Source organism: Mirounga angustirostris, unplaced genomic scaffold (assembly GCF_029215605.1).
Source record: "Mirounga angustirostris isolate CCGP_5_RB_7025 unplaced genomic scaffold, mMirAng1.0.hap1 SCAF_11, whole genome shotgun sequence".
Classification (NCBI taxonomy): domain Eukaryota; kingdom Metazoa; phylum Chordata; class Mammalia; order Carnivora; family Phocidae; genus Mirounga; species Mirounga angustirostris.
Window position 1 is genome coordinate 14419236 of NW_026991719.1, and position 23217 is coordinate 14442452.

The 23217-nt window shown below is 39.4% G+C and overlaps 1 pseudogene; it reads left to right on the forward strand.

Moving 5' to 3' along the window:
- Window positions 1–13900, forward strand: part of LOC123843415 (peptidyl-prolyl cis-trans isomerase FKBP3-like) — a 32148-nt pseudogene extending 18248 nt beyond the window's left edge.
- Window positions 13901–23217: the final 9317 nt, after the last annotated feature.

A 23217-nucleotide genomic window follows, 5' to 3' on the forward strand; every position in this document is an offset into this window, starting at 1 on the left:
AGAATAGCAAGGCTATAATCTGGAAGAAGTTTGAGTCACCACTTGGAGGAAAGTTATCCAGGAAAGCCAGTCAACCAGGAATATGTATTAGATTGTTGTATGAGTGACAAAGAAGCTTACATTGTTTTAAGTGATTGCAATTTGGGGGTTGTTTGCTGCAGCAATTACCTTACATTAATACAGAGAAGTTAAATGATTTGTCCAATGTTATACAATTAGTCAGTTAAAAAAAAATAAAGTCATGGGATACCTGGGTGGCTCAGTCGGTTAAGCGTCTGCCTTCAGCTCAGGTCATGATCCCGGGATCCTGGGATCTAGTCCCTCATCGGGCTCCCTGCTCAGCGGGGAGTCTGCTTCTCCCTCTGCCTCTGCCTGCCACTCCCCCTGCTTGTGCTCTCTCTCTCTCTCTCTGGCAAATAAATAAATAAAATCTTTAAAAAAATAATAAAGTCAGGACTAGAACTTTGTTCTCCTAGTGCATAGTTTAATATTCATTTGTTTACCAGCACCAACCTTATATAAGGCACCTTGCTATACCCTGTTGCTATGCAGTAAGTGAAGGACTGAAAAGTATGACAAATGAGTCACATGTAGTCAACTCTCTGAAGATGTCTTCTTTCTGTTTCTTCCATGTGTTCTTCTAGTACTTTCTCAGGTATGAAGACATATCTGAAAATTATCTCTCCTGAGTTCCTTTCCTTCCTGATAGTACAACCAAAAGTTATTAAAACATGTATTCTCTCCTACTGAGATAACTTCAAATAGACTTCCTTTAGGACAATGATAAATGAAGCGGCCAGCACAGGCAGATAAAAAACAGTGACTGAAGTCCCACTAGGCATGAGTCACAGACAGATTGTATCAAGGAGTTAGAGGCCAGAGGGCAAGTGTCAAGGCAAGAAGAGGTAGTGAATCCTTTAGGTGAGAGACAGTGAGATGAAGATTCCATCAGGTTGGAGAAAGGTGCAGTTTTTCAGAACCTTGGAGAGCTCCTAGTGCTCATTACTGCTCTGAGAATGTTTACTCTGAGACCCAAACATGTAGTTTGCCTGTTCTTCTGAACTCTCTAGCTAATAACAGGGGTCTTGTCTTTTCTGTGAAAGTCTTCATCTGTATAAAATAAGAGAGTCATTCTCATTCCTTCTGAGTTCAAGGCCTGTGTCCAGTAGGTAAGTTGGAGCTGCCTCATCTAGCCTTACTGAAAACCACATGAGAGGCTCATACCATGGAAAAACCAGAAAAGTGCATTCTCAAGGGACTTCATCCTCTTTATGTTTTAGAAACTCTCTTCTGGGTTAGAGGCTAGTGCTTAGGTGGGCCTGGGCTCCAAACATTTCACCCAACCAAAACCATATTACTATATGAACTACATCATAGCCCTATAATCTTAACTGGATGATCATCAAAATTATGGGTCCCTTTCTTCCTGAAGGTGTGTTCTCAAACTTCTTAATAGTCTATGAAAAAGAATTCTATAGAAAAATTAATTTGAGAAAATTTGGATTAAAATATTTAATATTTAAGGTGCTTTCATATATGTTTTCTCTCTCTTTATAAAATACAATGTGATGAACATCTTCAGGTATATAAGGTTTTTTTTCCTCTCTTGGGATTATTTTTCCCTTTGGAGATATGTTCCCCAAAGTAGAATTCCTAAGTTAAAGGATTTGAACAATGCTATCTATTGACAGGTATGGCCAAATCCAAATGGGATTGTATAATTTTACTTTCAACGGCAGTGTATAAAAGTATCAGTTTCGGGGTGCCTGAGTGGCACAGTCAGTTAAGCATCCAACTCTTGGTTTTGGCTCAGGTCACAATCTCAGGGTCGTGAGATCAAGCCCTGTGTCAGGCTCCACGCTTGGCATGGAGCCTGCTTGAGATTCTCTCTCTTCCTCTCCCTCTGCCCCTCCTGCTCGTGCTCTCTCTCTCTCTCATGCTCTCTCTAAAATAAATAAACAAACCTAAAATATATATGTAAGTATCAGTCTCACTAGTATCTGATTAGTAATTTGATTTGTATTCTTTGGTGTCTGTACCTAGAACTCCTTTGATAAAGTGCCTAGAATTGTGTCTGGCCCATTGTAGATGCTTAGTAAGTATTTAAGATTGAAGTGAAAGGTTTAACACTTTCCCATTTATCTGTTTACTGAGCATAATTCCTCATTTGGCATTGCCTTGTCTTTTTCTTCTTTATTATTGTGATATTAATGTTTTCCTTTTAATTTGTCTAAGATATTAAGCCTCTTTTTTTGTTAAAAATATTTTTTGTTAAAAAATATTTCCTCTGTGCTTTTAAAATTCCTTTTATATAAAGTTTTAAGTTTTTTATGTAGTCAGATTTTTCAATCATAATTGTAAGGTCTATCACTTTAAAGCTTATAAACTTTAGAGAGAACTCAAGAGACCTCATTAAAATTCAATGTTTTTCTTTATGAATTAAGTTTTTATATATATTTTATTCATCTGGCATTATGGGGTGAGGTGTGGGTCTAAATTGATTTTTCTCTAAATTAGTAACAGATATACCAATACAATTTATAGTTGAAGCTTCTTTTTCCGGTGTCTTCTGATTTTTACCAATGGCTCTTGGTAAGACACGTGGGTTGAAACAAAAGAGGATGAGTTTCAAATATGAGAGAATATGAGGTAAAAAGGAATTATCTAACACTTCGCTGTGTGGGTTACACGACCCTGCTCTCAAAGGGTTTACAATCTTGTTGTCAAAGGTCAGATTTTGTTTACTTCATTTATGTGTTCGAATATAACAATCTCGTAGCCTTAAAGTGTTTCAAAGTGGGCATTGAAATTTCACTTTTACTACAATTCAGATATGCAGTATAAATGTGGTTTCTCTATTTCCTAAAAACCTGATATAATTATTCTTCACAAATCCCTATGGCACTTATTTCTGACCCCTGGGGACTTCTCAAGGCTAGAGCCTGGGTGATGGAAATGGAACTGCTCTTGGAGAAAATGTGTCCTTGTATTCTCTGATGCTGTGTCCCCACTAGCCTTGAGGTCAGGGTCCACAGCTTATGACCTTTTTGTCTATTTCTGTTTTTGTTTTTTTGGCTCAGTCACTATTCTAGGAGCATATTGACCCTCTCCCTCTAGCTGCTTCAATCTCATCTCTAGAAATCCTCTGACTCCCTGTCACAACTTCCTTCTCACCCCCGGACACAGAGTTCACCATTTATTCTCTGTGGTGGCCAGCATCTTGGCAGGCTTCCAGGCTCCAACACAGGATTCATACAACGTGAGAATAAAGGTTGACTCAGATGTGTTAATCAAGTCCTCACTGCAGAGGACACTATTGGTACTCCACAGTGATCCCCTTTGCCAACCAATTCAACAATCCTTCCAGAGGTTGTGTGTTGGTTGCTGTGTACAAATGTCCCTTTCTTTAAAGAATGTCACCCAGCTGAGTGGGGGCCACTTTTACCCAGGAAGCTAGGCTTACCCCCACCTTTGGGATACAACCCACAGCCAAGGACTAAATGCTACAGGGGGCTATGGAATTCTGACCCCCTTGCCTCAAGGGGAAACAACTCTATGGTACAATTCATAGTACAGAACTCCCTATGGGATCAGGCTAGAGCTAAGAACACATCCTTGCTTAGCACCTTCCCCTGCCCTGTCCCACTTCCCTCACTCCCTTTCTCCTGAGAGCATTCCTCCAATATACAGCAGGCACCAGAATCTTTGTCTCAAGCTCTGCTTCTAATGAACATGACTAAGACACTCACAATGTCTGATAATGCCTCTCTTTACTAGGCTGAGTCATCCCATGTTGGCAAATAGGTCTCTGTTCAGAGGACTTTTCTGAGACTTTCAAACCATGAATGAGACAAAAGTTTCCTGGCCTCAGTTTTCCCCAAATTTGTCTGTCAGCACAACCCCATCCTTTTCCCCAGGCCATGCCTATATAAGAGTTCTTAATACATCAAAATACTAGTTTTCTCAGTTTTGTGAATTGAAAATACCTTCCCTCACTCTCTTTCTTGGTTTATCTTTGCACTCTTTGTATTGTTTTTTGATGAACAGAAGTCTCCCTTCCTTCTAGTTAGGGTATCTTTTGCATCTTGTTTATGCAATTACCCACTAGCTCATGAAGATATTTCCCTATATTATCTTCTACAAGCTTCTTGTTTTTCCTTTCATGTTTAGGTTTTTAATACATGAATATACAGGAATATATTTGGGGGTATAGTGTGAGATAGGGGTTTAATTTAATTTAATTATAGCCACTCATCTCAGTACTATTTATTATAAGGACTGACATTTCTCCTCTGTTCTACAGTACAACATATGTCAAATATTGACCTTCTGCATGGATATATTTCTGAGTTCTCCATTCTATTTCACTGGTCTATTTTTCTATCCCCGAAAAAAATACATACTGTCTTGATTACTAAAGCTTTATAATACTCTTCTTATCCAGTAAAGTCTTCCCCTTTATTCTTCTACTTCAAAAGGTTAATGGCTATCCTTATCCTTTTGTATTTCTATATGAATTTTAAAATCAGTTTGTCAAGTTCCACCCAAACACATCTATTGCAATTGCATTGAATTTAGAATTAAATTTGGGGAGAATTGGCATCTTTTTTGCTCATATTTACTATGGCATATCTCCCCCTTTTTATATTTCTCTAATGCCTCAGAATAAGGTTTGATCATTTTTTTCTGTAGATGTCTTGCATATCTTTTATTAGATTTATTCCTCAGTATTTTATATTAATTTCATTTTGTTTGTTGCTGGTATGGAGAAATATATTGGATTTTTGGATACTGAGCTTTTATATCCTGAGACTGGGTTAAATTCTCTTATTAATTCCAATAGTTTATCTGCCAAACCATTTGGATTTTCTATGAATATAGTTATATCATACGTAAATACTGCCCGTTTTCAGTTTCTTTCTTTCTAATTCTTATGCCTTTTTCTTGTTTTGTGCACTGGCCAGAACACTGAAAGATGCTGAATAGCAGTGATTATCAGGGGCATCCTTGTCTTGTTCCTGATCTCCAAGGAAAAGTTTTCAACTTTTTATCATTTAGTATGTTTGCAGTAGGTTTTTTAGAGACTAAAAAAGTTCTGGGAACTTCCAGGGAAGATGGCAGAGAAGGAGGACCCTAGGCTCACCATAGATATGCCTAGGTAACACCCACATCAGTGTAAATAACCCAGAAAACAACCCAAAGCCTGGCAGAACAGACTCTCCACAGCTAAATGTAGAGTAGAGGCCATATCAAAGAGGATAGGAAGGGCAGAGACATGGTCAGGAACTAAGGTGACCTATGGGACTGTCCACAGGAAGGAGGAGTGCTGTGGGCACAGAGGAGAGAGGAGCAGACCCCACCCCAGGCACCCCAGGCATGGGGAACAAGCACCAGAAGACAAATCCCCATAACATTTGGCTTTGAAAACTAGAGAGGCGTACCTTCATGAGTTCTTACAATCAGTGGGACTTGACAAGTAGAACTTTTAAAAATCAGTGGGCTTGGCTCTTGGAGAGCCAAAGGGTGACAGGAAACAGAGTCCCCCACCCTTAAAGAGACAGCACAACAAACAGCCCCACAGAGATACAGCGTCGAAGCAGCAGTTTGAAAAATGCCTGCGGTATACAGGATGGAGAATTGTTTACTAATCTCAGGGTGTGGTGGAGGGGAAGGGGTCTTTGGGAAACTTCTCTAGGAACAAAAGAGCTTGTAGGCACTATTTCACTAACCCATCCCCCAGCCTAGATACACAGTCACCTGTGGGAACCAGCAGAGTGTGAACACTCTCCACCTAGCTTGTTAATAGTGCACCCACCCCTGCACTCTTCTGCAGACTCACCCCCTCCAAACCAGCCATGGCAGAAGAACTCCAAAGTAGCTACAAGTCGCCTCCCACAGCAAACCAGCCCAGACCTTGCTAACACCACACACCTCACCCCTGTGTTCTCCTGCAGACCCTCCCCCTCCAACACCACCTCTGCAGGAGTCCATCCAAACTGGTGCCACAAGCCACAGTGTGAAAGCAGCCCTAACAGTGGTTAGCACCACCCCAAAGTGACTCCTGCCCTGGAGAGAGAGGAGAAGAAAGCCACACACACCAGTCCAACTGAGGCCCCAGCAGTGGGCTGGGGGCAGACATCTGGTCTGCCTGCAGGCCCCACTCACCAATGAAAGCTTTTCAGGGGACAACACAGGGAGAGCACCCTGCAGCTTACTGCTACTGCAGCTCTGGCAAACACCTGGTCTGACCAAACTCAGGCCCAAGGTGGCCCCAGACTGGCCCACTAACACCACCATGACCAACCCCTGCCCATAACAGGCAAAGAAAGCCATTGCAGATGACTGGACTGCAGGCAAATGCAGCTCAGCCACAATAGTAAGGCACATGCAACGCACATGGGATATACCCCTGAAGCACCAGGTTCTGGTGAACAGGGCACATTGCACTGCAGGGCACTACAGGACCTCTTACTCATAAGCAGGAGATGTAGCTGACTTCCTTAACACAGAGAAACAGACACAGAGAAAGAGACAAAATGAGGAGACAGAGGAATGTGTCCCAAATGAAAGAACAGGAAAAAAAAATCACAGCAAGAGAGCTAAACGAAACAGAGATAAGTAAGCCTGATAGAGAATTTAAAGTAATTGTCATAATTGTCACTGGACTTGAGAAAAGAATGGAGGACCTCAGTGAGACCTTCAACAAAGATATATAAAACATAAAAAAGAACCAACCAGAGATGAAGAACTCAATAACTGGAATTAAAAACACACTAAAGGGAATAAATAATAGAATGAAAGAGCAGAAGAATGGATCCGTGGTCTGGAGGACAGAGTATCAGAAAGAAATCAAGCTGAACAGGAGAGAGAAAAAAGAATAATAGAAAATGAAAATGGACTACAGGAACTCAGTGATATCATCAAATGTAGTAATACTGATATTATAGGGATCCCAGAAGAAGAGAGAAGGTGGGGGGCAGAAAATGTATTTGAGGAAAAAATAGCTGAAAATTTCCCAAATCTGGAGAAGGAATTAGAAATCCAGATCCAGGAGGCAGACAGGTTCCAAAAAAAACAACCCAAGGAGGTCCACACCGAAACACACAGTAATTAAAATGGCAAAAAGTAGTGATAGAGAATTTAAAGGCAGCAAGAAAAAAGAAAACAGTTATGTACAAGGGAAACCCCAAAAGCTATCAGCTGATTTTTCAGCAGAAACTTTGCAGGCCAAAAGAGAATGGCATGATATATTCAAAGTGTTGAAAGAAAAATCTGTAGCCAAGAATACCTATCCAGCAATGGGATCATTCAGAATAGAAGGAGAGATAAAGAATTTCCTAGACACAAAAAAGTTAAAGGAGTTAATGACCACTAGACCAGCCCTACAAGAAATGTTAAAGGGGACTCTTTGAGTAGAAAGGAAAGTCCATAAGCAGAAGTAAGAAAAGTAGGAGACACAAAGGCAGTAAAATTAAGTATATGCATAAAAATCAGTGAAGGGATTCACAAAATAACAAGATGTAAAGTATGACACAATATATCTAAAACGTAGGGGAGAGAGGAGTAAAAATTTAGTGCTTCTGGAATGGGTTCAAACTTAAGCAACCATCACCTTAATATAGAACACTATATGCAGAAAATGTTATAAACCTAATGGTCACTATATATAAATCAATAACTGGTAATAGATAAGTAAAAAATAAAGAAAAAGGAATGCAAGCCTGTCACTAAAGAAAGCCAGCAAGGGGCGCCTGGGTGGCTCGGTTGGTTGGGCGACCGCCTTCGGCTCGGGTCGTGGTCCTGGAGTCCCGGGATCGAGTCCCGCCTCGGGCTCCCTGCTCGGCGGGGAGTCTGCTTCTCCCTCTGGCCCTCCCCCCTCTCATGTGCTCTCTCTCTCTCATTCTCTCTGTCTCAAATAGATGAATAAAATCTTAAAAAAAAAAAAAAAAAAAGCCAGCAAGCTGTAAGAGAAGAGAGCAAGAGAAGAAAGGAACAGAGAAAAACTACAAAAACAACCATAAAACAAGTAACAAAATGGTAGTAAGTACATACTCATCAATAGTTACTTTGAGTGTAAATGGACTAAATGCATCAGTCAAAAGACAAAAGGTGACAGAATGGATAAAAAAGCAAGACTTATCTATATGCTGCACACAAGTATTCATTTCACACTTAAAGACACATGCAGATCGAAGGGATGAAAAATCATTTATCATGCAAATGGAAGTGAAAAGAAAGCCAGGTTAGCAATACTAATATCAGACAAAATAGCCTTCAAAGCAAAGACTGTAACAAGAGACAAAGAGGGATACTACATAATCATAAGGGGAACAATTCAACAAGAAGATGTAACAATTGTAAATATTTATGCACCCAATATGGGAGCATCCAAATACATAAAACAACGAATAACAAATGTAAAGGAAGTAATCAATAGTAATACAAAAATGGTAGGAGACTTTTACACCTCACTTACATCAACGGATAGGTCATCCAAACAGAAAATGAACAAGGAAACGGTGTCTTTGAATGACACATTGGACCAGATGGATCTAACAAATATATTCAGAACATTCCACTCTAAAACAGCAGAATACACATTCATTTCAAGTGCATATGGAATATTCTCCAGAATTGATCACATGTTAGGCCACAAAACAAGTCTCAACAAATTCAAAAAGACTGAAGTCAAATCATGCATCTTTTCCAACCACTACGCTACAAAACTAGAAATTACAAGAAAAAAAAATCTTTAAAGAACATACATACATGGAGGTTAAATAACATGCTATTAAACGGTGATTGGGTCAACCAAGAAGTCAAAGAGGAAATTAAAAAATACACAGAGATAAATGAAAATGAAAACACAACAGTCCAAAATCTTTGGGATGCAGAAAAGGCTGTTCTAAGAGGGAAGTTCAGAGTAATACAAGCCTACCTCATGAAGCAAGAAAATTCTCAAATAAACAACCTAGCCTTACACCTAAAGGAGCTAGAAAAAGAACAACAAACAAAACCCAAAACTGGTAGAAAGAAAGAAATAATAAAGATTGGAGCAGAAATAAATGTAATAGAAACTAAAAAACAATAGAACAGATCAAGGAAACTAGGAGCTGCTTCTTTGAAAAGATAAAGAAAAGTCATAAACCTCTAGCCAGATTCATCAAAAGAGAGAGAGAGGACTCAAATAAACAAAATCAGAAATGAAAGAAGAGAAATAACAACAGACACCACAGAAATACAAACAACTGTAAGAGAATATTATGAAAAATTATATGCCAACAAATTGAACAACCTAGAAGAAACGGATAAATTCCTAGAAACCTATGTCCTGCTAAAACTGAATCAAGAAGAAATAGAAAATTGAACAGACTGATTACCAGCAATGAAATTGAATCAGTAATCAAAAAACTCCCAACAATTAAAGAAGAGTTAATACGTATTCTTCTCACACTATTCCAAAAAACAGAAGAGGAAGGAAAACCCAAATTCATTCTATGAGGCCAGCATTAGCCTTCTACCAAAACCAGATAAAAACACTACAAAAAAAGAGAACTATAGTCCAATAACTCTGATGGACACAGATGCCAAAAATCTGAACAAAACATTAGCAAACCAAATCCAACAATACATTAAAAGAATCATTCACCATGATCAAGTGGGATTTATTCCTGGGATGCAAAGGTTGCAAATCAATCAACATGATACATCACATCAGTAAGAGAAAAGATAAGAAACGTAAGATCATTTCAATAGATGCAGAAAAATCATTTGATAAAGTACAACATACATTCATGATAAAAACTCTCAACAAAGTAGGTTTAGATGAAACACAACTTAACATAATAAAGGCCACATATGAAAAACCCACAGTTAACATCATCCTCAGTGGTGAAAAACTGAGAGCTTTTCCCCTAAGGTCAGGAACAAGACAAGGATGTCCACTCTCACCACTTTTACTCAACACAATATGGAAGTCCTAGCCACAGCAATCAGACAACAAAAATAAAAGGCATCCAAATTGGTAAGAAAGAAGTGAAACTTTTACTATTTGCAGAGAACATGATACCATATATAGAAAACCTGGGGTGCCTGGATGGCTCAGTCAGCTAAGCATCCAACTCCTGGTTTCAGCTCAGGTTATGATTTCAGGGTTGTGAGATCAGGCCCCACTTCAGGCTCCACACTGGGCATGGAGACTGCTTGGAATTCTTTCTCTCCCTCTCTCTTTGCCCCTCTCCCCCATAGGAAAAAAAAAAAAAACCTGCAAGACTCCACCAAAAAACTACTAGAACTGATAAATGAATTCAATAAGTTTACAGAATATAATATCAATATACAGAAATTCATTGCATTTCTATACAGAAATGATACACTAATAATAAAGTAGCAGAAAGAGAAATTAAGAAAACAATCCCAGGCACCTGGATGGCTCAGTCATTAAGTGTCTGCCTTCAGCTCAGGTCATGATCCCAGGGTCCTGGGATCAAGCCCCACATCAGGCTCTCTGCTCAATGGGAAGCCTGCTTCTCCCTCTCCCACTCCCCCTGTTTGTGTTCCCTCTCTCGCTATGTCTCTGTCAAATAAATAAATAAAATCTTTAAAAAAAAAAAAAAGAAAACAATCCCATTTAGAATTGTACCAAAAATAATAAAATACTTGGGAATAAACCTAACCAAGGACGTGAAAGACCTAGACTCTGAAAACTATAAAACACTGATGAAAGAAACTGAAGAGGACACAAAGCAATGGAAAGACATTCTATGCTCATGGATCAGAAGAACAAATACTGTTAAAATGTCTATACTACCCAAAGCAATCTATACATTTAATGCAATCCCTATCAAAATACCAACATCATTTTTCACAGAGCTAGAACAAACAATCCTAAAATTAGTATGGAACCACAAAAGACTCCAAATAGCCAAAGCAACCTTGAAAAAGAAAAACAAAACTAGAGGCATCACAATTCTGTACTTCAAGTTATATTACAAAGCTCTAGTGATCAAAACATTATGGCACTGGCACAAAAATAGACATATAGATCAATAGAACAGAACAGAAAACCCAGAAATAAGCCCATAATTACATGATCAAATAATCTTCAGCAAAGGAGGAAAAAATATACAATGGGAAAAAGACAGTCTCTTCAACAAATAGTGCTGGGAAAACTGGAGAGCTACATGCAAAAGAATGACACTGGGTCACTTTCTTACACAAAAATAAATTCAAAATGGATTAAAGACCTAAATGTGGGACCTGAAAGCATAAAAATCCTAGAAGAGAGCAGAGGCAGTAATTTCTCTGACATTGGCCATAGTAATATTTTTCTAGGTATGTCTCCTGAGGCAAGGAAAACAAAAGCAAAAATAAACTATTGGGACTACATCAAAATAAAAAGCTTCTACACAGCGGAGGAAACAATCAACAAAACTAAAAGGCAACCTATGGAATGGGAGAAGATATTTGCAAATGACATATCTGAATAAGGGGTTAGTATCCAAAATATATAAAGAACTTTATACAACTCAACACCCAAAAAAACCAAATAATCCAATTAAAAAATGGGCAGAAGACATGAGCAGACATTTCTCCAAAGAAGACATCTAGATGGCCAAGAGACACATAAAAAGATGCTCAACATCACTTATTATCAGGGAAATGCACATCAAAACCACAATGAGATATCACCTCACACCTGTCAGAATGGTTAGTATCAAGAACACAAGAAATGGGCACCTGGGTGGCTCAGTTGGTTAAGCGACTGCCTTTGGCTCAGGTCATGAAACTGGAGTCCCGGGATCGAGTCCCACATCGGGCTCCCTGCTCGGCAGGGAGTCTGCTTCTGCCTCTGACCCTCCCCCCTCTTGTGTTCTCTCTCTTTCTCTCTCTCTCTCTCAGATAAATAAATAAAATCTTAAAAAAAAAAAACACACGAAATAAGTGCTGCTGAAAGGTGGAGAAAAAGGAATCCTCATGCACTGTTGGGAATGCAAACTGGTGCAGCCACTGTGAAGACAGTATGCGGTTTCCTCAAAAATTAAAAATAGAATTACCATAGGATCTAGTAATTCCACTACTATTTGCCCAAAAAGTACAAAAACACTAATTTGAAAAGATATATGCACCCGTTTATTGCAGTATTTACAATAGCCAAATTATGGAAGTAAGCCAAGTGTCCATCAATAGATGAAAGGATAAAAAGACATGGGGTGTGTGTATATGTGTATGTATGTGTGTGTGTGCAGAGAGAGAGAGAGAGGGGAATAAATATTACTGAGCCATAAAAAAGAATGAAATCTTGCCATTTGTAACAATATGGATGAATCTAGAGTATAATGCTAAGTGAAATAAGTCAGAGAAAGACAAATGCATAATTTCACTCATATGTGGAATTTAAGAAACAAAACAAAGAAAAAAAGAGACAAATAAAAATCACTCTGAAGGGGCGCCTGGGTGGCTCAGTCAGTTAAGCATCTGCCTTCAGCTCAGGTCATGATCCTGGAGTCCTGAGATCCAGCCCTGCATTGGGCTCCCTGCTCAGCAAGGAGCCTGCTTCTCCCTCTCCCTCTGCTGCTCGCCGCTGCATGTGCTCTCTCACTCTCTCTCAAATAAATAAATAAATAAATAAATAAATAAATAAATAAAATCTTTTGTAAAAAATCACTCTGGGGTGCCTAGGTGGCTCAGTTGTTAAGCGTCTGCCTTCAGCTTAGGTCATGATCCCAGTGTCCTGGGATCGAGCCCCATGTCAGGCTTCCTGCTCAGCGGGAAGCCTGCTTCTCCCTCTCCCACTCTCCCTGCTTTTGTTCCCTCTCTCGCTGTCTCTCTCTGTCAAATAAATAAATAAAATCTTAAAAATAAAAGAAAAGAAAAAATCACTCTGAAATACAGAGAACAACCTAGTGGTAATCGGAAGGGAGGTGGGGAGGGAATGGGTGGAATATGTGAAGGGGATTAAGAATACACCCATCATGGGGCGCCTGGGTGGCTCAGTTGGTTAAGTGATGGCCTTCGGCTTGGGTCATGATCCTGGAGTCCCGGGATCGAGTCCCACATCAGGCTCCCAGCTCAGCAGGGAGTCTACTTCTCCCTCTGACCCTCCCCCCTCTCATGTTCTCTCTCTCTCATTCTCTCTCTCAAATAAATAAATAAAATCTTTAAAAAAAAAAAGAATACGCTCATCATGATGAGCACTGAGTAATATACAGAACTGTTGAATCATGAGTGGGGGAAGACGGCAGCAGCCATTCCACAGTGGACCTAGACCATGGAGCAGCAAGCAGCGACCCAAGAAGGACATTATCAAATTTTTACAGGACTACAGTTCAGATTTGTTTCTTGCAGAACATAAGTTATTAGGAAACATTGAGAATGTGGTCAAAACAGCTAACAAGGACCATTTGGTTACAGCCTATAATCATCTTTTTGAAAGTAAGCATTTCAAGGGTACTGAAAATTTAAGTAAAGTGTCTGAGCACGTGAAAAATGTGAAGCTTAATGAAGATAAACCCAAAGAAACCCAAGTTGAAGAGACTCTGGATGAGGGTCCACCAAAATATATAAATTGTGTTCTTAAAAAAGGAGATAAAACCAACTTTCCCAAAACAGGAGATGTTGTTCACTGCTGGTATACAGGAACACCACAGGATGGGACTGGTTTCGATACTATATTCAAACAAGTTCAAAGAAGAAAAATACCACACCCTTAAGCTTTAAGGTTGGAATAGGCAAAGTTATCAGAGGATGGGATGAAGCACTCTTAACTATGAGTAAAGGAGAAAAGGCTCAACCGGAGATTGAACCAGAATGCGTTTATGGTAAGAAAGGACAGCCTGATGCCAAAATTCCACCAAATGCAAAACTCAGTTTCAAAGTGGAATTAGTGGATATTGATTAAAAGAGCAATGCTTCAGATACAAAGACATCAGCAACAATAAAACATGGCTTTGAAGAAACTTATGTAACTAATTAAAGCTGGTTACCACTGTTAGGGAAGAGTCAACTTGAAAATTCAAGAAGCCAAATACTGTTTACTCGATTCCCAACTTTTAAGATATGTAATCCATTAAAATTCCCTAAAGTTTGAAATATTTTACTACAGCTGTGTAAAATATTGGTTAAGGAGAACTGACATTCCTTTTACCTCATGTTGTAAACTAAAAGGCTCAATAAAAATATATCCAGTGTCCCAAAAAAAAAAAAAGCAATTTTTGAGTCACTATGTTGTATACCTGAAACTAATATAACACTGCATGTTAATTATATTGGATTTAAAATTTAAAAGAAAGAATATTCTCTTCTCCTACTTTGCTAAGAGTTTTTACATGAAAGGATGTTTAATATTGTCAATGAACTTTCTACATCTATTGAAATAATCACATGATTCCCCCCCTTATTCTGTTAATGTGATGAATTAAACTGTTTGATTTTTAAATTGAAACCCAACTTTGCATTCCTGGGTGAAGCCGCATTTGGTCATGATGTGACATGCCCTTTGAACATTCTTATACATGTCTTTTGATGCACTGTGCACACATTTCTTTTAGCTACACATATAGGAGTGGAAATGCTGGGTCATAAAGTATGGAAGTTGGTTTTAAGGAAAGAGCAAGGCTTTAGGTGTACTGAGTCAAGGCTTCAGGAGGACCTCTAGGGGTAAATGTCCAGCAGGCAATTAAAAATGTGGGACTGGAGTTTGGGTAGAAACAGAGGTGTGGATTTGCAAGTCATCAACATAAAGCTTACATCTGAAACCACTGGGACAGAATGCTCTGTGTGGGGGAGGATCACTGAAGAGAGAAGAGGACTCCAGATCAATACTTGAGAAACACCTGTAGCTAGGAGGGAGGATGACAAAGAGCCAGGAGAGAGAGGCATGACTTCAAATGGGTGGGACAAAAACAAAGAGTATCAAGTTTTCAACATTATGGAGAAAACAAGGGTAGGGAGTCCATAGTTTTGGTGACCAAGAGGCCTTCGTACTATTTTCTCCCTTGCTATAGCTACTGCTATGCTCTTCTGTTTACTTTTCAACTTTATAAAGTTCTTTGGCTACTTCTGAAATCATGCCAATTTGCAGGACAGTTATCACCCTGGCAGCTGCTAAGAACATTGTCTACCACCCCACAGAAATACTCGGGACACAGTACTTAATGAGCACTTACTAATTATAGGCCTATCAGTCAAAATTATGCCATCCAAAATAGCAGGCTTTCAAAAGTCAGCTGAAGGTGCATGTGTCACAGGACAAAGCAGTGACACAAATGAACAAAGAGAAAAAAAGAGGTTGCCTTTAAAAAACTATTAACTTCATAGAATTGGGCAGCTGAGATTTCATGACTTGATATACTGAACTTTCCTTCATGCTACCTCTTGTAATTTCCTGTCATACTATTTAAGGCACCTTTCCAAAGGCTACTGGAGAAAAATCATGAGAAAAGAGAAGGGGAAGAAGAGGACAGGTCAGCTGAGTTCTGAGGATAGAAACACTGGAGAAAGTTTGGGAAGATTTCAGTAGCTTGCCCTACACTCTCTGTGAGCAGAAAGTAAAGCAACATATACACTATATGTTATTAGGTACACAGCAGCATCCCTCAATATGCAGTGAATGTTATTCCACAAAATAAATAGCTATCATGCTTTTACTCTATTCCAAACAAAACAAAGATAACTAACCTTGCAGTAGATATCTTACCAGCAACATAAAAGGTTAAAAGGCAATGGAAAGTGAGAGCAGGGGCCCCTGGTTGGCTCAGTAGATTAAGCGTCTGACTCTTGGTTTCTGCTCAGGTCCTAATCTCAGGGTTGTGAGATCAAGCCCTGTGTCAGGCTCCTCGCTAAGTGCACTGTCTTCTTAAGACTCTCTCCCTCTCCCTCTGCCCCTCCCCGCTCCCCCCAATCTCTCTCTCTCTCTTTTCCCCTCTCTAAAATCAATAAGTAAATCTTAAAAAAAAAAAAAGTGAGAGGGTAAGTGTTAAAAAAACAAAATGGATAACTTCCAAAACAGAAGAAGAAAGCAAAAATCAAATAAACAGGAACAACAAGAAAGCAAAAATTAAACTCAAATATATTCATAATCTAAATTTTTAATCACTATATTTAATAGATAATTAAGTCTGTTCATATTGGGTGAGTGAAAACAAAAACTAGAGATGGGCACACCTAAAACACAATGACATACATAAGCTAAAATAAAAGGAATGGGAAAAAATATACTAGACAAATAACAAAAAATCTATCTAGCAAAATTAGTAACAGGCAAAACAAAATTTAAAGGGGAAAGACTTAGTAGTAATAAAGCAGGACCTCATTTGATGACAAAAAAAGCAATCTACAAGAAGCTATAACAATTTTGAACTTCCATGCATTGATAACATAGTTTAAAAATATATAAAGCAACACTTTTATAAAATCCACCATTCTAGAAGATTTTAGTTTATTTCTCTTAAAAAGTTATCAATAAGAGGAGCAAGATGGCAGAGGAGTAGGAGACCTAAATTTCATCTGGTCCCAGGAATTCAGCTGGATAGGGATCAAACCATTCTGAACACCTACGAACTCAACAGGAGATTGAAGAAAATAGCAGCAACTCTCTGAAGAGAAAAGCGACCACTTTCTGGAAGGTAGGACATGTGGAGAAGTGAATCTGAGGTGATATTCGGGAGGATAGACGGCAGGGGAGGGGGCCTCCGCCGGCCACTTCTGACAAGTGATAGAGCCGAGGAGCACAAAATCGGAATTTGTAGAAGTCTGCTCCACTGAGGGACGTCACTCCAGTGGCTAAGCTGGGGGTGGAACCCTCACGGGGACAGTGTGGTCTCAGGACCCTCGGGGTCACAGAAAGACCGGGGGTGCCTGAGTGCAACAGAGCTCCCAGGTATTGGAGCGGGGAAGCTGGCTGCAGAGACGGAGCTGAGGAGCAGGCTCTCAGCTTAGGGTTACCATAAACCATGATCCGCGGCACAGTCGGGCCACTGCTCCTCCAGCAGGGACCCAACAAGCAGCAGATCCGGGGAGACTCCCCTTCCTCCCCCGGGAGGAGCAGCGTGGGAGCGCAACTCAGGGATTTGCTGCATTTGGAGACTCCAATCAGGGTCGGGTGCCAGAGATAGAAACACTCGGTCACAGGCCAGGTGAGCACGGAGTGCGGCTGGAGACCGGGGAGATGGGAGTGGTTGACTGCTTTTCTCTGGGGGCGCACTGAGGAGCAGGCCCCGAGTTCTTGGCTCCTCCGGGGCGGAGATTGGGAGGCTGCCATTTTCACTCTCATCCTCCAAAAAGCTTGCAGAGAAAGCTTGCAGGGAACAAAAGCTACAAGAGCAAACCCCAGCAGATTACTTAGCCCGGACCTGGCAAGGGCAGGGCAATTCCGCCTCCCCCAAAGACATTTGGGAACCATGGCAACAGGCCCCTCCCCCAGAAGATCAGCAAGAACAGCCAGCCAAGACCAAGTTTACCGATCAGTGAGAACAGCAGAACTCCAGCGCTAGGGGAATACTGCACATAGAATTCATGGCTTTTTCCCCATGATTCTTTAGTCTTTCAAAGTTAATTTTTTTAATTTTCTTTTTTTTGTTGTTTATTTGAATTTTTCTTTTTCCCTTTTCCAACCAACATCTTATCGATCCCTTTTTTAAAAAATCTTTTTTATTCTTCATTTTTAGAGTCATATTCTATCCCTTCATAGTAGTTAACCTTATTTTTGGTATATATATAAGTTGTTCTCTCTTTAAAATTTTGGGATACAGTTTCTTCTAACAGACCAAAATATACCCTAAATCTCTAGTGTATGGTTTTGTTCTAGTCTCCTGCCTGATCACATTCTGTCCCCTTTTTTTTTTAAATCCTCTTCTTTCTTTTTTCAACCAACTTATCAATTCCTTTTATAAAATGTTTTATAATTTTCATCTTTACAGTCATATTCCATCCCTTCATCATATTTACCCTTATTTTTGTACATATATAAGTTTTTCTTTCTTTAAAATTTTGGGAGGTACTTCCTTCTAACAAACCAAAATACGCCCAAAATCTAGTGTGTGGCACTGATCTATACACCAGCCTGATCATATTTGATCATATTCTGTTTGTTTTGTTTTGTTTTCGTTTGTTTTATCTTTTTCTTTATTTTCTTATTCTTTTTTCTTTCTTTCCCTTTCTTTTCCCCCAGTTCCAGGTCTCTTCTGATTTGTTTAGTGTATATTTTTCCGGGGTCATTGTTACCCTGTTACCATTTTGTTCTCTCATTCATCTATTCTCCTCTGGACAAAATGAAAACACAGAAAAAAATCATCAAAAATAGAACAAGAGGCAATACCAACTGCCAGGGACCTAATCAATACGGACATCAGTAAGATGTCGGAACTACAGTTCAGAATGATGATTTTAAAGATACTACCTAGGCTTGAAAAAAAGCATGGAAGATATTAGAGAAACCCTTTCTGGAGAAATAAAAGAACTAAAATCTAACCAAGTTGAAATCAAAAAGACTATTAATGAGGTGCAATAAAAAATGGAAGCTCTAACTGCTACGATAAATGAGGCAGAAGAGAGAATCAGTGATATAGAAGACCAAATGATGGAAAACAAAGAAGCTGAGAAAAAGAGAGATAAACAACTACTGGATCACAAGGGCAGAATTCGAGAGATAAGTGATACCATAAGATGAAACAACATTAGAATAATGGGGATCCCAGAAAAAGAAAGAGAGAGAGGGGCAGAAGGTATACTGGAGCAAATTATACTAGAGAAGTTCTCTAATTTGGGGACAGAAACAGGCATCAAAATCCAGGAGGCACAGAGAACCCCCTCAAAATCAATAAAAATAGGTCAACACCCCGACATCTAATAGTAAAACTTACGAGTTTCAGAGACAAAGAGAAAATCCTGAAAGCAGCTCGGGACAAGAAGTCTGTAACCTACAATGGTAGAACCATTAGATTGGCAACAGACCTATCCACAGAGACCTGGCAGGCCAGAAAGAACTGGCAGGATATATTCAGAGCACTAAATGAGAAAAATATGCAGCCAAGAATACTATAGCCAGCTAGGCTGTCATTGAAAATAGAAGGAGAGATAAAAAGCTTCCAGGACAAACAAAAACTAAAGGAATTTGCAAACACCAAACCAGCCCTACAAGAAATATTGAAAGGCGTCCTCTAAGCAGAGAGCCTAAAAGTAACATAGACCAGAAAGGAACACAGACAATATACAGTAACAGTCACCTTACAGGCAATACAATGGCACTAAATTCATACCTTTCAATAATTACCCTGAATGTAAATGGGCTAAATGTCCCAATCAAAAGGCACAGGCTGTCAGATTGGATAAAAAAACAAGACCCATCGATATGCTGTCTGCAAGAGACTCATTTTAGAACCAAAGACACCCCCAGACTGAAAGTGAAGGGGTGGAAAACCATTTACCATGCTAATGGACACCAAAAGAAAGCTGGGGTGGCAATCCTTATATCAGACAAATTGGATTTTAAGCCAAAGACTATAATAAGAGGTGAGGAAGGACACTATATCCTACTTAAAGGGTCTATCCAACAAGAAGATCTAACAATTGTAAATATCTATGCCCCTAACATGGGAGCAGCCAATTATATAAGCCAATTAATAACAAAGCAAAGAAACACATTGACAACAATACAGTAATAGTGGGGGACTTTAACACCCCCCTCACTGAAATGGACAGATCATCTAAGCAAAAGATCAACAAGGAAGTAAAGACTTTAAATGATACACTGGGCCAAATGGACTTCACAGATATATTCAGAACATTCCATCCCAAAGCAACAGAATACACATTCTTCTCTAGTGCCCATGGAACATTCTCCAGAATAGATCACATCCTAGGTCACAAATCAGGTCTCAACCGGTACCAAAAGATTGGGATCATTCCCTGAATATTTTCAGACCACAATGCTTTGAAACTAGAACTCAATCACAAGAGGAAAGTTGGAAAGAAATCAAATACATGGAGGCTAAAGAGCATCCTACTAAAAAATGAATGGGTCAACCAGGAAATTAAAGAAGAATTTAAAAATTCATGGAAACAAATGAAAATGAAAACACAACTGTTCAAAATATTTGGGATGCAGCAAAGGCGGTCCTAAGAGGAAAGTATATAGCAATACAAGCCTTTCTCAAGAAACAAGAAAGGTCTCAAATACACAACTTAATCCTACACCTAAAGGACCTGGAGAAAGAACAGCAAATAAAGCCTAAACCCAGCAGGAGAAGAGAAATAATAAAGATCAGAGCAGAAATCAATGAAATAGAAACCAAAAGAACAGAACAGATCAATGAAACTAGGAGCTTGTTCTTTGAAAGAGTTAATAAGATTGATAAACCCCTGGCGAGACTTATCAAAAAGAAAAGAGAAATGACCCAAATAAATAAAATTGTGAATGAAAGAGGAGAGATCACAACCAACAACAAAGAAATACAAACAATTTTAAGAACATATTATGAGCAACTATATGCCAGCAAATTAGATAATCTGGAAGAAATGGATGAATTCCTAGAGATGTATCAACTACCAAAACTGAACCAGGAAGAAAGAGAAAACCTGAACAGACTCATGACCACTAAGGAAATTGAAGGAGTCATTGAAAATCTCCCAACAAACAAGAGCCCAGGGCCAGATGGCTTCCCAGGGGAATTCTACCAAACATTTAAAGAAGAATTAATACCTATCCTGACACTGTTCCAAAACACAGAAATGGAAGGAAAATTTCCAAACTCGTTTTATGAGGCCACCATTACCTTGATCCCAAAACCAGACAAAGACCCCATCAAAAAGGAGAATTACAGGGGCGCCTGGGTGGCTCAGTTGGTTAAGCGACTGCCTTCGGCTCAGGTCATGATCCTGGAGTCCCGGGATCGAGTCCCGCATCGGGCTCCCTGCTCAGCAGGGAGTCTGCTTCTCCCTCTGACCTTCCTCCTTCTCATGCTCTCTGTCTCTCATTCTCTCTCTCTCAAATAAATAAATAAAATCTTAAAAAAAAAAAAAAAGGATAATTACAGACCAATATCCTTGATGAACATGGATGCAAAAATTCTCACCAAAATACTAGCCAATAGGATCCAACATTACATTTTTTTTTTAAGATTTTATTTATTTATTTGACAGAGAGAGAGAGACACAGTGAGAGAGGGAACACAAGCAGGGGGAGTGGGAGAGGGAGAAGCAGGCTTCCCGCGGAGCAGGGACCCCGATGCGGGGCTCGATCCCAGGACCTGAAATCATGACCTGAGCCGAAGGCAGACGCTCAACGACTGAGCCACCCAGGCGCCCCAGGATCCAACATTACATTAAAAGGATTATTCACCACAACCAAGTGGGATTTATCCCTGGGCTGCAAGGTTGGCTCAACATCTGCAAATCAATCAATGTGATATAATACATTAATAAAAGAAAGAACAAGAACCATATGATCCTCTCAATAGATGCAGAAAAAGCATTTGACAAAGTACAGCATCCTTTCTCGATCAAAACTCCACAGAGTATAGGGATAGAGGGTACATACCTCAATATCATAAAAGCCATCTATGAAAAACCCACAGCAAATATCATTCTCAAGGGGGAAAAACTGAGAGCTTTCTCCCTAGGGTCAGGAACACAGCAGGGATGTCCACTATCACCACTGCTATTCAACATAGTATTAGAAGTCCTAGCCTCAGCAATCAGACAACAAAAAGAAATCAAAGGCATCCAAATCGGCAAAGAAGAAGTCAAGCTCTCACTCTTTGCAGATGATATGATACTTTATGTGGAAAATCCAAAAGACTCCACCCCAACACTGCTAGAACTCATCCAGGAATTCAGTAAAGTGGCAGGATATAAAATCAGTGCACAGAAATCAGTGGCATTCCTACACACCAACAACAAGACAGGAGAAAGAGAAATTAAGGAGTTGATCCCATTTACAATTGCACCCAAAACCATAAGATACCTAGGAATAAATCTAACCAAAGAGGCAAAGAATCTGTACTCCGAAAACTATAAAATAGTCATGCAAAAAATTGAGGAACACACAAAGAAATGGAAAAACGTTCCATGCTCATAGATTGGAAGAACAAATATTGTGAAGATGTCAATGCTACCTAGAGTAATCTACACATTTAATGCAATCCCTATCAAAATACCATCCACTTTTTTCAGAGAAATGGAACAAATAATCCTAAAATTTGTAAGGAACCAGAAAAGACCCCAAATAGCCAGAGGAATGTTGAAAAAGAAAACCAAAGCTGGTGGCCTCACAATTCCGGACTTCAAGCTCTATTACAAAGCTGTCATCATCAAGACAGTATGGTCCTGGCACAAAAACAGACACACAGAGCAATGGAACAGAATAGAGAGCCCAGAAATGGACCCTCAACTCTATGGTCAACTAATCTTCAACAAAGCAGGAAAGAATGTCCAATGGAAAAAAGACAGTCTCTTCAACAAATGGTGTTGGGAAAATTGGACAGCCACATGCAGAAGAATGAAACTGGATGAAGAATGAAACCACACACAAAAATAGACTCAAAATGGATGAAAGACCTAAATGTGAGACAGGAGTCCATCAAAATCCTAAAGGAGAACATAGGCAGCAACCTCTTCGACCTCAGCCACAGCAACTTCTTCCTAGGAACATCGCCAAAGGCAAGGGAAGCAAGGGCAAAAATGAACTATTGGGACTTCATCAAGATAAAAAGCTTTTGCACAGCAAAAGAAACAGTCAACAGAACCAAAAGACAACTAAGAGAATGGGAGAAGATATTTACAAATGATATATCAGATAAAGGGCTAGTATCCAATATCTATAAAGAATTTATCAAACTCAACACCCAAAGAACAAATGATCTAATCAAGAAATGGGCAGAAGACATGAACAGACATTTTTCCAAAGAAGACATCCAAATGGCCAACAGACACATGAAAAGTTCTCAACATCGCTTGGCATCAGGGAAATCCAAATCAAAACCTCAATGACATAACACCTCACACCAGTCAGAATGGCTAAAATTAACAAGTCAGGAAACGACAGATGTTGGCGGGGATGTGGAGAAAGGGGAACCCTCCTACACTGCTGGTGGGAATGCAAGCTGGTGCAGCCACTCTGGAAAACAGTATGGAGGTTCTTCAAAAAGTTGAAAATAGAGTTACCATATGACCCAGCAATTGCACTACTGTGTATTTACCCCAAAGATACAAATGTAGGGA